Source organism: Rhinoraja longicauda, chromosome 1 (genome assembly GCF_053455715.1).
Source record: "Rhinoraja longicauda isolate Sanriku21f chromosome 1, sRhiLon1.1, whole genome shotgun sequence".
Taxonomy (NCBI): domain Eukaryota; kingdom Metazoa; phylum Chordata; class Chondrichthyes; order Rajiformes; family Arhynchobatidae; genus Rhinoraja; species Rhinoraja longicauda.
This window is the reverse complement of record NC_135953.1, coordinates 28,599,857-28,612,935: the sequence shown is the minus strand read 5'-3', so window position 1 is coordinate 28,612,935 and position 13,079 is coordinate 28,599,857.

Below are 13,079 nucleotides of genomic sequence, written 5' to 3'. Positions count from 1 at the left end.
CCTACTGCAGAATTAATTCTCACTGACATTCCCCAACATTTACAATGGGGAGATGGTTCCAAACTCTTGGATACTGTATTAGGTACAGGATCCATGATCCAATTGATTTCAGTAGAAATGGTAAGATTACATGAAAGGAAGCAAAGGAAAAGATAGGTTCCCTGCGGTTTCTTAAATTATTTTGGTTATGTTTAACATTATAATACATAGGTATTATAAGAAATAAAGTGACCTGTCTCAATGATTACCACCCAGTTGCTCTAACATCGATCATTATGAACTCTTTTGAATGAATGGTAAAACCCCATATCTGTGTCAGTATTCCAGACCATCTACACATGCAATTTGCAGACAGGAAAAATAGATTGGCAGAGCATGCCATCTGTCTTGCACTACGTTTAGCCTTGGATCACTTTGACAATATGAATTCTTATGTCAGTATGCAATTCTATTATATGACATATTTTGGGGCTGGATTGTGGAGTGTGAAGAAGCTTCCTTACCTGGATAATTTGATTCTTCCTTTGATCTACTGCAGACTCCCTAGTGGAAGATGTTTATGTGAATTATTCTAAGTGTAGGTCTGGCCAGTGGATAAAGTAAATAAGCATCTCTGTCACTAGGCAATCAATGCCAAGATCAACTACTTTCCCATTGTAATCCAACATGGACAAGTATTTTAAATAGGAGCTATTGAAGGTGATCAGAAATAGGAACTCTAATTGTTGACTTACCATTCCAGAATTATCAATTCTTTTTCACCTTTCTTCCCTCATCTGAGATCAAGTAATAATATTCAGTTTTCTCTCATGCTTCCCCATTCCCCCTGAATACTTGCACTGAGCTTGTCCACTGAGCTTTGCATCCTGAAGCCCTGTCGTGTGGTTTTGACCAATGTGACCAATTGTCACTATGCTTGTGACGGTTACCAAAGCTAGAGATGGGACTCTCGTCAAATGGAAAATCTAGAATTGATTTATGCCTATTATAAATGCCCCTAATCTTAAACATTAAAGTGAAATTGTTTAAGAAAGCAATTTGCCTGCACTTTTGTCTCAAAATCCCTTGTCCCAAAGTCCCAGTTGACATTAATCAGGTTTATGAACTGACGTAAGATTCAAGTGGTGATCTGAGCCTAAATTGGGATATTACATCCAGTCTGGATTTCATCTGATGTCAAACTGACTAATCCTGTGCCCTGCATGAGGATCAGATAGTGAATGCACAAATTTTGGAACCTGCTATATGTTTGATGTTTAAACGCCTATGGTTTAAATTGAGAATAGAAGCAAGAGAGTACAAAACAGTCCCAAATTCGGCCTAGATTTCAATTTAGGATTATCATCGGAATGGCAGAATAAAAGGTACCATAAGACTTTTCGAACAAGTTATTTAGTAAATTAGAAGATCGAATTGTTTTCTCTTCGAGATATCACCCTTTTACTTAAAAAGTAGTTTAACTTCTCATCAATCAACAATATTATTTTGCTAGAACGATAAAGAGGTAGGAGAGAAACTGCAAGAACAAACTACTCCAAATTCAATCTGGAATGAATAAAAGCAGTTTATTGGACAATAATTGCAGAATTTACAGCACTACCATTTGATGATAGCGAAAAAATTTAAAATAATTTAAAAAAACATATTCCAGCATGATGCAGACAACACTTATGCGCCTGATGGAGGCCATATGTTTAAACAGCAAGAAAACAGTATACAAACAAGCAAACTGAAACTAAAGGATTGGGAACCTATCAAAGGTTTTTAAAGTGCCCAGATACGTCAACATCAACAACAATAAAAGCTTAAACTATGCAATAGTTGAAACACGTAACACTGATACAGCAGATTGTAACTTGCGTTTTACACAGCTACAGATATTGCACAGCGTCAGGTGCAGACATTAAGCTTAATAAATAATAAAAACATGAGAAGAACCTAACAATGAAAACTGTGTGTTTATACCAATTAATTAAAGGAGAATGTGAGTTTACGCAAAATATTGTCCTCCTAATCAAACTGCTGGAGGAATGAAAAGAAAGTTACTGTCAAAATTTATTCTGTTCATCCACTTTTTGCAAACATGACAGGCAGAATGGAGTAGACTTGTATAGTTGACTTCATTTTCCTTTGCATAGTCTTTGAAAGCACAAAATGCTGTTTGTAATCCCTTGTGCTATAATATCCACATATAAAGTATGAAATTTAGTTCAAATATTAAAAGGCGAACAGGTTAAAGTTAGCAAGGACTGAGAAGGTCTATGAAGGGGGCTGTCATATTTTCAGTGATATTTTGAAGGTCTGCTTATACCGCATTAAACAGTTTAACACTTTTTATATTTATAACTGAATGAGACGAGCAGTGTCCAGTCTTGTTATGGCACCATTCCACATAGGATTATTTGAAATTATTTAAACTGATGTTAAGTGCTGGGGTAGTTATAGCGATTTCTGTTCTGCACCTTTGGTGCTGGTTCTTCTAACATTAATGGGCTGAGGGCAGAGATTCTGTTAAGCCATCTGGTTGGTGTTACTCATTGGTCTCTGGGTATGTGTCTCACCACATGGTGAGGCCTCTATTTTAGCTTGACCGAAAATTGTACACAATACCCTCTGGGTATGTGGGTGTGGGGGTTAGGGTCACAGATGGGCATTGAAAAGTGCAACAATATCTATGTCTCTCAACCCAAGACGCCCAGGGACCACAAGGTTTATTATTTTTAATTCCAACTTCCCAGTCTGATCAGATGTTATGGAAAGGACAGGACAGAGGACAAGGAACTTGTAGAGTTCCTTATCTGACATTACTAGCTTTAGCTTTTCTTCCGGCACCTTGGGCAAGTGCTTCATCACACACATTACAACGGGTTGTATCGAGGGGACTTTAACCAATGGAAAGCATTCAATGAATTTCAAAATTGGAGGACTCATGAGCCAAATGCACGCTATTAATGTGCAAGAACCCTTGGCACCTTTCCACCGAGTTACTGTGGCTTCCAACGCCACATCTAACATTTCAGGCACTGGACCCTCATTACTTTCAGGTAATACATGCCTGCCATCATATTAACAAGCAAGCGTTGGCCAGTGTACATTGCTACAACTTCAACCACCCATCCTACCACCTGCTCACACCTGCTCCGTATTGTGTGGAACTTTAGTGAGCAACTCTCTCTCACTAGTGACATTATAAACCCTGGGAATGGAACTACGGTGCAGTGGCCACTTCATTAGCATCAAACAAAGATAAAACTTTAAATGTTTCTTTATAATTATTTTTTATTAATATAACAGATTTTGAACACGCTGTATTTGATGCCAAACTCAAGTAAAGACAGATACCTCATATAATGCACTCAACATGAACCATCCTGCCATGACTGCAGTACAAGGAAACGGATGTATCATAGGTGCACCCAGTGACAAGGTGGGATAACTCCAAGGTAGTAAAATGGTGTGAAATAAGATGTACATGAATGATGACAACAAAATAAAACAATGGGACAATCGTGAAAATAAATGCGTCCATAGAATATTCCAGGTTCTCCGTAGTTTTAACCTGGAGAAATATTATTATTTCAAAACTCAATGTTTTATACTTTATTTATTATTTTCAAGGAGAGAAATTGCTATTTTAAAATTAATTTGTCATTTCTATGAGCTTGCAAGACTTCTAACATTTTGCTTTAATTCTTAGTTTAGTTGCTTGCTGGGAACCAGTTATTATTTGCAGGATGATGTTCAAGGACCATCAGCCTACTCTCCACTCCTCACCAACAGACAGATATACTCTCATCCAGTGTAATGTCTCTAATGTTGCTAATTGAATAAACCCTGTGTGATGGAATTTAAATGACGAGTCGCTACACTCCCCTCCCTCTCCTGGAAGATAATATTGATTGAAGGAATCTAGATCCCTCTCGCAGATCCACTTATTTTGAAGATGCAGATTATTCTATACTTATTGAAGGAATCTTCATGGTCAGACCAGTTTGTGTTAATAGATAAACTTGCCAGCAGAATAATTAACAACACATAAACAAGGAGAATCCTGCCATAGATGTTCTTCAAGAAATTAATACATAGGAATGGACTTAAAAATATAGGACAATCTTCTGATATAACAATAACTATTGTAATTGACATTGAAATAAGTAAAGTTCTTATCGAGTTCTTGGCAATATAATTGAAAAGAAAACATGTATTAGAGTGAAAGATACGGTGATTGCAAAGGGACAATTATTGTAAGGAGCAGTTGAATACCATTCAAACTTTCTTGCAAAGAGCTATGAATAGCTAGTATAATTAAAATACCTGTGATTTTTTTTTTTGTTGAGTGGTTGGCAAACTCCAGATTGTACTTTGGTACGAATGTGGTCCTGAGATTAAACCAAAATTGTGTTAAAGAATATAATCAAGATCATGCTTGTTTTCCAGAAGCAAAATGTGCATGACCACAAATGTCATCAACTCTGATGTCCCAAAAGATTGGCCAAACCATCGATTCTTAATTTTTCACCGTAACTTACTATTTCTTAGACTTATTTATTTGGAGATTTTATTTTTAGCACAGAATCATTGTCTCTCATGAAAATCAGATTTTCTATGGAGTCTCTGAAGTCCTGAGGTCCACAGTGATCTATGATTGGCAGTTATCTTCACATATTTATTTTGATCAAAATTTGGAAAATATCTTTGAAGGGTTTGCCAAGCTAATTTGCAAACTTATAATAACTAATGGATCTAAGATTCTAAATATGTTATTTCTAATTAGCCATCATCTCTCATTTGTGAGTAACTTCAATTATATTCAGAGAAATGCATGGGAAGTCCTTGTAATACTGTTGTATATTTCCAGCATGTTTATTCAGAGCTCCAGAATCTTTCCTTAATGTCTTTAAACATTTGATAATAATAAATCTATAATTTTAGTAATTTGATGGTTACAATAATACTTCACATGCAAATCTACGAAGTGCGTATAATTTTATTAGTGATGCAGTATACACTTTAAACCTTTGCTCGATTTTGCTGTTTTTATTGGAAAAAGACGCAATTCAAAAGTCCTGCAAGTTCATCTCTGTTGGTAGTCCAAAATAGTTAACTTTGAATAAACTGCTCTATATACACAGTGCCTTATCTTTCATTTCAATTATTGCAATGAATTTGAATATTAGGTGACCAGCGGTGCTGGCCCGAAGGGCCGAATGGCCTAGTCCTGCACCTATTGTCTATTGTCAATCCAATGTTTCCTGTTTTGTACCACAGGCTCAGTCTAACATGAATTACAAACACAAAGGGGGATGCATTCACCTCAGGGTTGTCACTGTTTGGTATATAAATTGTTGTTCTTGAGGAATTGTAACAATTAGACATAAGCATTGCTTACAATTTTAATGTCTTGTGTGAAATATCCTTGAATACTCTTAAAGATAACACTAGCAGTTTGCATAAATTGCCCACCCTGCAGGTTTCTGCAATAAGTTTTCTGAGGCAGATAACAGCTGCTGTAAATAAAACTAACCCACTATGTCTCGAGCTAAGATGTTTTTACTTACAATTTTAAAAGAATACCAATTTCGTTGTAACAGATTCAAAGATGCTGCAACCTGTCGCCATAATTATGAATTTGCAATCCTCTTATTGTTCAATTAGAGGTGGTACTATTTCATAAGCACATTGGTAGAAAGCATGTTTTTGGGAAGAGTTTTAGTGATCAAAGCTCTGCCAAAATTATGTGCTGTTCAGGTCAGCCTAAATTACTTTGGTAAGATCAAAACCTGTGCATGATACGTAAGAAGATTCCCAGCATGTGGATCCCAAAGAAAGGGGAACACGTCAGCAGTGAAACTTGATCATGTTCTGCAAGTTATTATTCAAGTCTATTTTTCCATACCAAATCAATGTGGCGAGGGTGTTTCCACTAGTGGGACAGTCTAGGACCAGAGGCCATAGCCGCAGAATAAAAGGACATACCTATAGAAAGGAGATGAGAAAGAATTTCTTTAGCCAGAGGGTGGTGAATCTGTGGAATTCATTGCCACAGACGGCTGTGGAGGCATCATTGGAAATTTTTACTGTGGAGACTGACAGATTCTTGATTAGCAAATGAGGCAAATGAGAGGAAATGGGTTTGAGAGGGAAAGATAGATCAGCTTTGATTGAATGACTTGATGGGCCGAATGGCCTAATTCTGCTCCGGGAACTTATGAACATCAGTTTTTTTAATTGAATTTGGTCACTCCACACCATGTATCTCCTGTTTACAGCAAACCTCGTCAACTACGGTAGGGAACACACCAGCACCTGAGGACATAATATAATGTTCAGTTCTGCTTATCTTACACAGAATATCTCAAAGTTATTTCCACTCAAAATAATAGGGAATAGGAGGAGGAAAAGTTAGTTGAGTTTAAGAAACAAAGCTGATTTATGGTCCATCAAAACAATCCCCGAAATGTACTATATAATCGCTGCTTTCATATACTCTCTCATAGCTTGCAATCACTTTCTCTCCCAATACAAACCAATTTATTTTTCAATTTGCACACTACCTTCGACCCTTGCCCTTGTACCATCTGCTCCACATTTTCAACGCAACATAGGTAAAGATGTTGGTTCTAAATTATCTTTTTACATTGAGTGGACCTCGTACCTCAAGGGCTATACATATCATGTTTTTGCCAAATTTATTATGAATGTTTACCTTAGCCAATTTATATTACAAACTTTTTTATTTATTCTCAGGGTGTGGATATCAGCGGCAAGGCTAGCATTTGCACTCATGGAAGAAAACAAGGAGGTGACCTGCCTTCTTGAGTTGCTACAATTCATGTGATGATGATACTCTGAAGTGCTATTAGATATGGGATTTCAGGCTTTTAAACCAATGACAAGGAATGATAATAGTTAGGATAGTATGTGGTGTTACCTTTCACCTGCTGCTCTGCCTAGGTGATCAATGTTGCAAGTTTGGGAGGTGGTGTCGAAAAAGTTTAATTTAGATTAGAGATACAGCATGGAAACAGGCCCTCCGACCCACCGAGCCCATGACTACCCACCGACCATTGATCACCTGCTCACACTAGTTCTATATTATCCCTCTTTCACATCCGCTCCCTGCTCATGAGGGGCAATTTACAGAAGCCAATTAATCAACAAACCAACACGTCTTTGGGATGTGGGAGGCAACCGGAGCACCTGCAGGAAACCCAAGTGCTCACAGGGAGAACGTGCAAACTCCATACAGACAGCACCTGAGTCCGGGTCTCTAGCACTGTGAGGCAGCAGGTCTACCAGCTGCGCCACTATTCCCTGTTTGGCAGGTTGCTGCAGTGCTTCTTGTAGTTGACACATATTTTTCCATGGACAGTGGTTTAACATTATAACTCCTCTGGTCCACTACTTTGATATCATGCATACAATGATTAAAATAATGATATCAATAAATTGTACTGAGAAAGAGATTAAATAACTGTACAAACTATTAATCTGCTGGTATATCACTGTGACCTTTTGGATAGTGAACTTCCTGATAAAGTCTTTCCGGTGCCTCTCCTTAAAACTCGGGTCACTCAAATTATGGTGGATCTTTGGCTCAATACATTCTTTCAAATGTGTAATGCTATTTAGAATTAATCCCCATGTCACAAGGCAGGAGTTTTCTACACAATTGTTACTACAACCTTTGATTAATGCTCCCTCACGCTGGTAATGTACTCTGTAATCTCGATGCCCCTATGTAGGACCTGAAATGTTCCTTATCCTCTGCCTCTAGAGATGATGCCTAACCAACCAAGTTCCTCTACCACTTTTTTTTCTCATTTTTTTTAGCATCTGCATTTACCTGTCGACCCAAAAATGTGTTTACTTTCCCTGAATGCATAATGCAGAGTATTGTTAGTTCAGTTTAGTTTTATCCTGCACCTCATTTTCCGTTCATGGTTTCATAATTTGCACGGATACATATTAAAATTCGAACATACGAGATCTGCTATATTGTCACATCAACCTCAGTTGCCCAAATTTCTTGGTTCTTGTTATATTGAATTTTCTATCAGTCACACTGGTATCACAAAACCTATTCAACTTTGCTTTGTAGACTTATTTTCCCTCTTAGTTTTGTTTAACAAAAAAGGTTTTCCCTGGTTTCAGATATTCTATGTGTTGTATCCATTCCGAACTAAGTATTTTATACATGGTACAGTACAGGAGACCAGAGCTACTTGCAGTTATCTACTAAAAACCAAGGATGCCAGATCTGGTAAGCACGGGGAAAATAAAGAGATTTTAGGGTGTATAATCAGAATGACAGAACACAAATCTGAGGTTGTAGTAAACTACAGATTGTGCAGAAAACTATTGACTAATGGAATTAGGAAGATTTTATTTATTTATTGTTTGCAATGAAATAATGTGCATTAATCACACAATGTTAATCTTGCTGCAAGTGATAAAGAATGGAAATCATCATAAATTGCAAGTTAACATAGAGTCAGAGGGAATTTCTGAATGCTGTCACAAACAGATATTTGTCTCCAGGTTTTTTTACCACTCTTTTTTTTCTCTTCTTTCTAGTCTCAAAGTCCAAGTCATCCTGAGAAATAGTTCTACAGCAGTAACCTCCTCTTGAGGTTTACAGAAGCTGGCTCAACATCTACAGACCTAAGGCTATCAATGTTCACTGTCTGTAGGAAAGAAATGTAGCCCAAGCTGATTTTTCCTTCACTAGCAAATGTGCTTTCCAGCAGAAACTACTAGCCATAATTAGGAGTAAGAAACTGCCTAATACGATGCTCATTTTGGTTCTCATACTACTACTCCATTAAGATTCAGCACAAAACAGGACTGAACTGTGATCTTTTTTAGTAGTATGGGTCAGTCCTACACCAGGATATTGGTGAATGTTCACTTTTGAAAAGAGAGTTCCACTTGTTTAGATAGATGAGAGATTGAAGATAGTTTTAATATCATGTTAATGTTAAATGATATCTGCAATTCAAAGGTAGTTTATTCATATCACAAATTGGGAAACACCAAGTTAGTTTTTTTTAGAAATCATAAGTAAATTGGTACAATACATCCAGTGTATCATGACAATGGTGCTCTCAATCCTACATTATTGTTATTATGGAAAAATAGAACTCCGTGTGTTTAGCTAAATATAGTTCCATGCCCATTAGATTTGTTTCCTTACCCTTAAATGATCTGTGGTATTAATCATACTAAAAGTCAAAGCCAAAGCCAGGTTGAAATATATCACCCTGTCCCTCGATTTCTTTTGGTGAGATTACCTAATAGATAGGAAGGATATTTGAACTTGAACAAAGCATGATAAAAGAACAATGGAAAACAACAGGAAAGACACCACAAATGATGAAAGGTGCAAATCATCTTAACACATCCTTAGATATTAAAATAGTTAATCACAATAAATTAATATTTAAGATCAAAAGGTACGTTCCTCTAAGACAGGTTACACTGCAGGATACAATGCCTGCCTCTATATCTAGGCTCATTCATAAAGAATGAAACTTGGACATTCTAATAGTGAATAGTACAGCAGCAGATGCCATTACCTTTAGAGGGGGAAAATATATAGGGAAACAGTGCAGTGATTTGCTTGTGTCTTAAATGGACAGGAGTAGAAATGTACGTACATTAGTGAATAGCTTAGCAATCAAAGCACAGGAAACCACAACTAGTACTGACCCTAAAATGAATAGTTTAACCTACTTCATTAGGTGGAAAAGTTGAAGGAATGGATGGAATACCAGATTTGCTCTCTACCCAACTTGGATAGTAAAATCAGGCTGCCTATAAAACTTGTGCCACACCTGATTCAGTCAGTTTCCACATGTGCAGTTAGGATTAAAGTTGCCCCAAAAGTATTTTCCTAAAAGGTTGAAGAATAATCATCTCCCCATCCTTTGAAGGTTCTGCCATCTGTCATTGCTGCATGTATTAAGAGTAAGAAAACAATGATATGCTCAACATTTGTCACATCATATTTACTGAAGCTCCATTGGACTGGATTTAAGCAAAAAGCATAAAACTAATCTGGGCAAGCATTAGTCAATAATAATTAAGTCCCTTTTACTCTGTATTGATTATTATACAAACAACCTTTGCATCAACTCACATCTCCTATTATTATGTTTGTCAAACCTTTAAAATTATACGGACTGCATCCAAATCCTTTTGTTAAAGGATTTAGTGAGATTTTAAACAGTAACCTTAGCCAAATGAAATTTGAAAAAAAAAGTATTACAAATGTATTTTTACACAAGGAGTCACTCTTTTGTCTTATGGAAGAACTAATAATTCTCTGGAAGAGAGAAAATAAAACATACATGAACAAACAAATGCTGACTGCCTCTGCACTGGTCTAAACATGATGTACTCCATCCTTGTCTTTGGCAAATAAATAACAAAGCAAAATCACCTCTCTTGGACAGATTACCAAGAGTTCTAGTTATAAACATCCACACACCAAAAATTTACCTAATAACTGAATAAATTCTGTTTGGGTGTTACCTTAATCTGAAAAATGCTTTTTCTCACCAGAGTAACGTCATCCGTTGAAAGCCATTGTAAGTGATAATGATGTCATTTGGAGAACCCTATTCATTGTGTGCAGGACTTGACTTTACGCCAAGTCTTATTTTTGTTTTTTTTTAGAAAATTGACACATCAACCCATCCCAATCCCTGTGCGCCAACTTTTCCAGTGTATTCAATTCAACTGTGTTTGCTTTCACAGTCCAATATATACACAACTGTTCCACAATGTCTAACAAATAACAGGCTCTCATGCATAAATAAAATCTATTTTTAAAAAAAGAAAAAAAAACTATTTCCTTAAATTAAAAATATTACTCTCAATAATCACAATGCATCACCTTCGCTAATTTTTTTTACAGCCTCATGCATAAAATTATAGCACTCTTTGGCAGTTGCTAATTTTAACACTACACTTTCAACACATAACAATTAGTCAATAAGTCTATGTAGGACAATGTGGAAATAAATGCATCTTAAATGCACACACACACACGCACACAAAGAAAAAAAATAAACGATGGATTGTTTCTTCAGAATATGAAAACTGTAAACTTTGGGCTAGTTCTGCAACTTCCCCAAATTCCATGAAACATATACAATCCTTCCATAAGCGCACCTGTCAACTATTACAAAAATCACAACTTAAAACGTATAAAGCTTTTTTTTAAATATCATAGTCACAGTTACCAAAAAACGAGTGAATAATTTATTACATATGCTATAATAACATCACTCTAGACACTATTATCTATGAGGTATATCTGAGAAAATTCGGTAAGGATTGCACGGTCTGCGCTGCCAACCTACTCAAATCGTTTTGTTTTTTTAAAGCTTTGGTATCTTAAAGAGAAGGAAGATAGAGACTGAGATAGAGAGAAAACTTTGGTATCTTTGTTTAGTTCTTTGCATGGTAGCATTGCAAAGCACCACAGTATTGGGCTCACCAGCAATAAAAAAAATGGTGGCCTTTTGAAGCTGAGGTATTCACAGGAATAAAAAAATGCACAGAGGTTTCAAAACTGGAAAGAAACACTGCTTTGGTTCAAGCAAGGCACTCGTCCCGTGGTTTATCACACTTTGCAACTAAAGCGTGCATCTAGATTTTAGAAAACAGGTATTTCGGTAATGGTGGGCACTAATTCGGGATGTGTTTTTATTTTTTTTCTGTGCATTAATAAATGGCATATTATTTGGGTAAATTATAATGCTACTAAAGATCTATTGAACAATCTAGGCACTGGATTGGTTGATATCAACTGAGTACAAATAAGTTAAATTAAATCCAAATTAATCTTCTCAGAATAGAAGGGTGCCATCTTCTTGAAATTCCTATAAAAAATACAAGACTTGCGAACATTTTGCATGCTTATACATCAGAGAGAGCTTTTCATTATGGCCAGGGGAGGCAAAAATAAAGTGAGAGTTTGTGAGGATACAAATAGATGAAGGAATTTTAATGTGTTAAAATAATCTTTGCATAGTTTATTTGGAAATAAACTTTAGTTATTTCTATCGTTTTAGCTTCTGATCCTTCAGTTTTGTATTTATACAAACAATGCTAATTAAACTGCAAGGAAAACACAATTGCTTTAATTAAATCAACTTTTCCCAAACGATCACAAAGGATTAGTAGAAGATTCATTCTAGTATCAGGTTCAGTGTACGTGTGTTTTTCAAAGAACAGTTCAGTTCAGATGAATATCTCCATTAGGTTTAGGTTTTATTTCCTATTATGTTTTCTTATGTGAACTTTAAATTTACAAGCTGCATTGCTTAATCTCTCAAGAAGGATCAAAAATACATTTGATAAAATATTCTCAGTTTGTTTTATTTTAGGAATTTAATTGACATTATACTCTTTTTTTTAACATCCGGCACTGAATTACAATGGTAGAACTAACTCTAGGTGGCTTGTGTTCTGTTTAGAATAGAGAAAAATATAGATATATATGTATATATATACGTGAGTGTTAACTAGTGCTAATCAAACAAAGAAACTCTGAGCGGCACCAATAACTGCAACTATCCCATTTTAACAATTCATCTTATCACGATCAGAATAATGGCAACCCATAGATTGAACTACCAATTCAATTATGTATTCTCGAGGTTCCTTCAGAAGATTTTACTAATTTTAATTTATAAAGAATAGAATTAAATAAATAGTATAGTCACACATTGTAAATACAAATTATTTGAAATTAATCCCAATCAGAACTGCTGCATATTTTGGATTGATATTTAACATAAAACGCACAATACAGCAAAATGCTGGTGACATTAGCTTTTTCTGAATAAAAATATGGACCACTAGCATTACAATTAAGGTTCACTAACATGTTAAATATAGTACGTTTGACCTCTGATGGTGGATTCTTTTAAGGAATTTTTTAACAGCACAGAAAAAAAAGCACACATTTAGAATCAGTGCACTTAACCATTTAGATCTTTGGGGTATCTGAGTTGCAGCTGTATTTAGGAGACAGTTTATACATGAGCAGGAGCAAAAGGCAGACC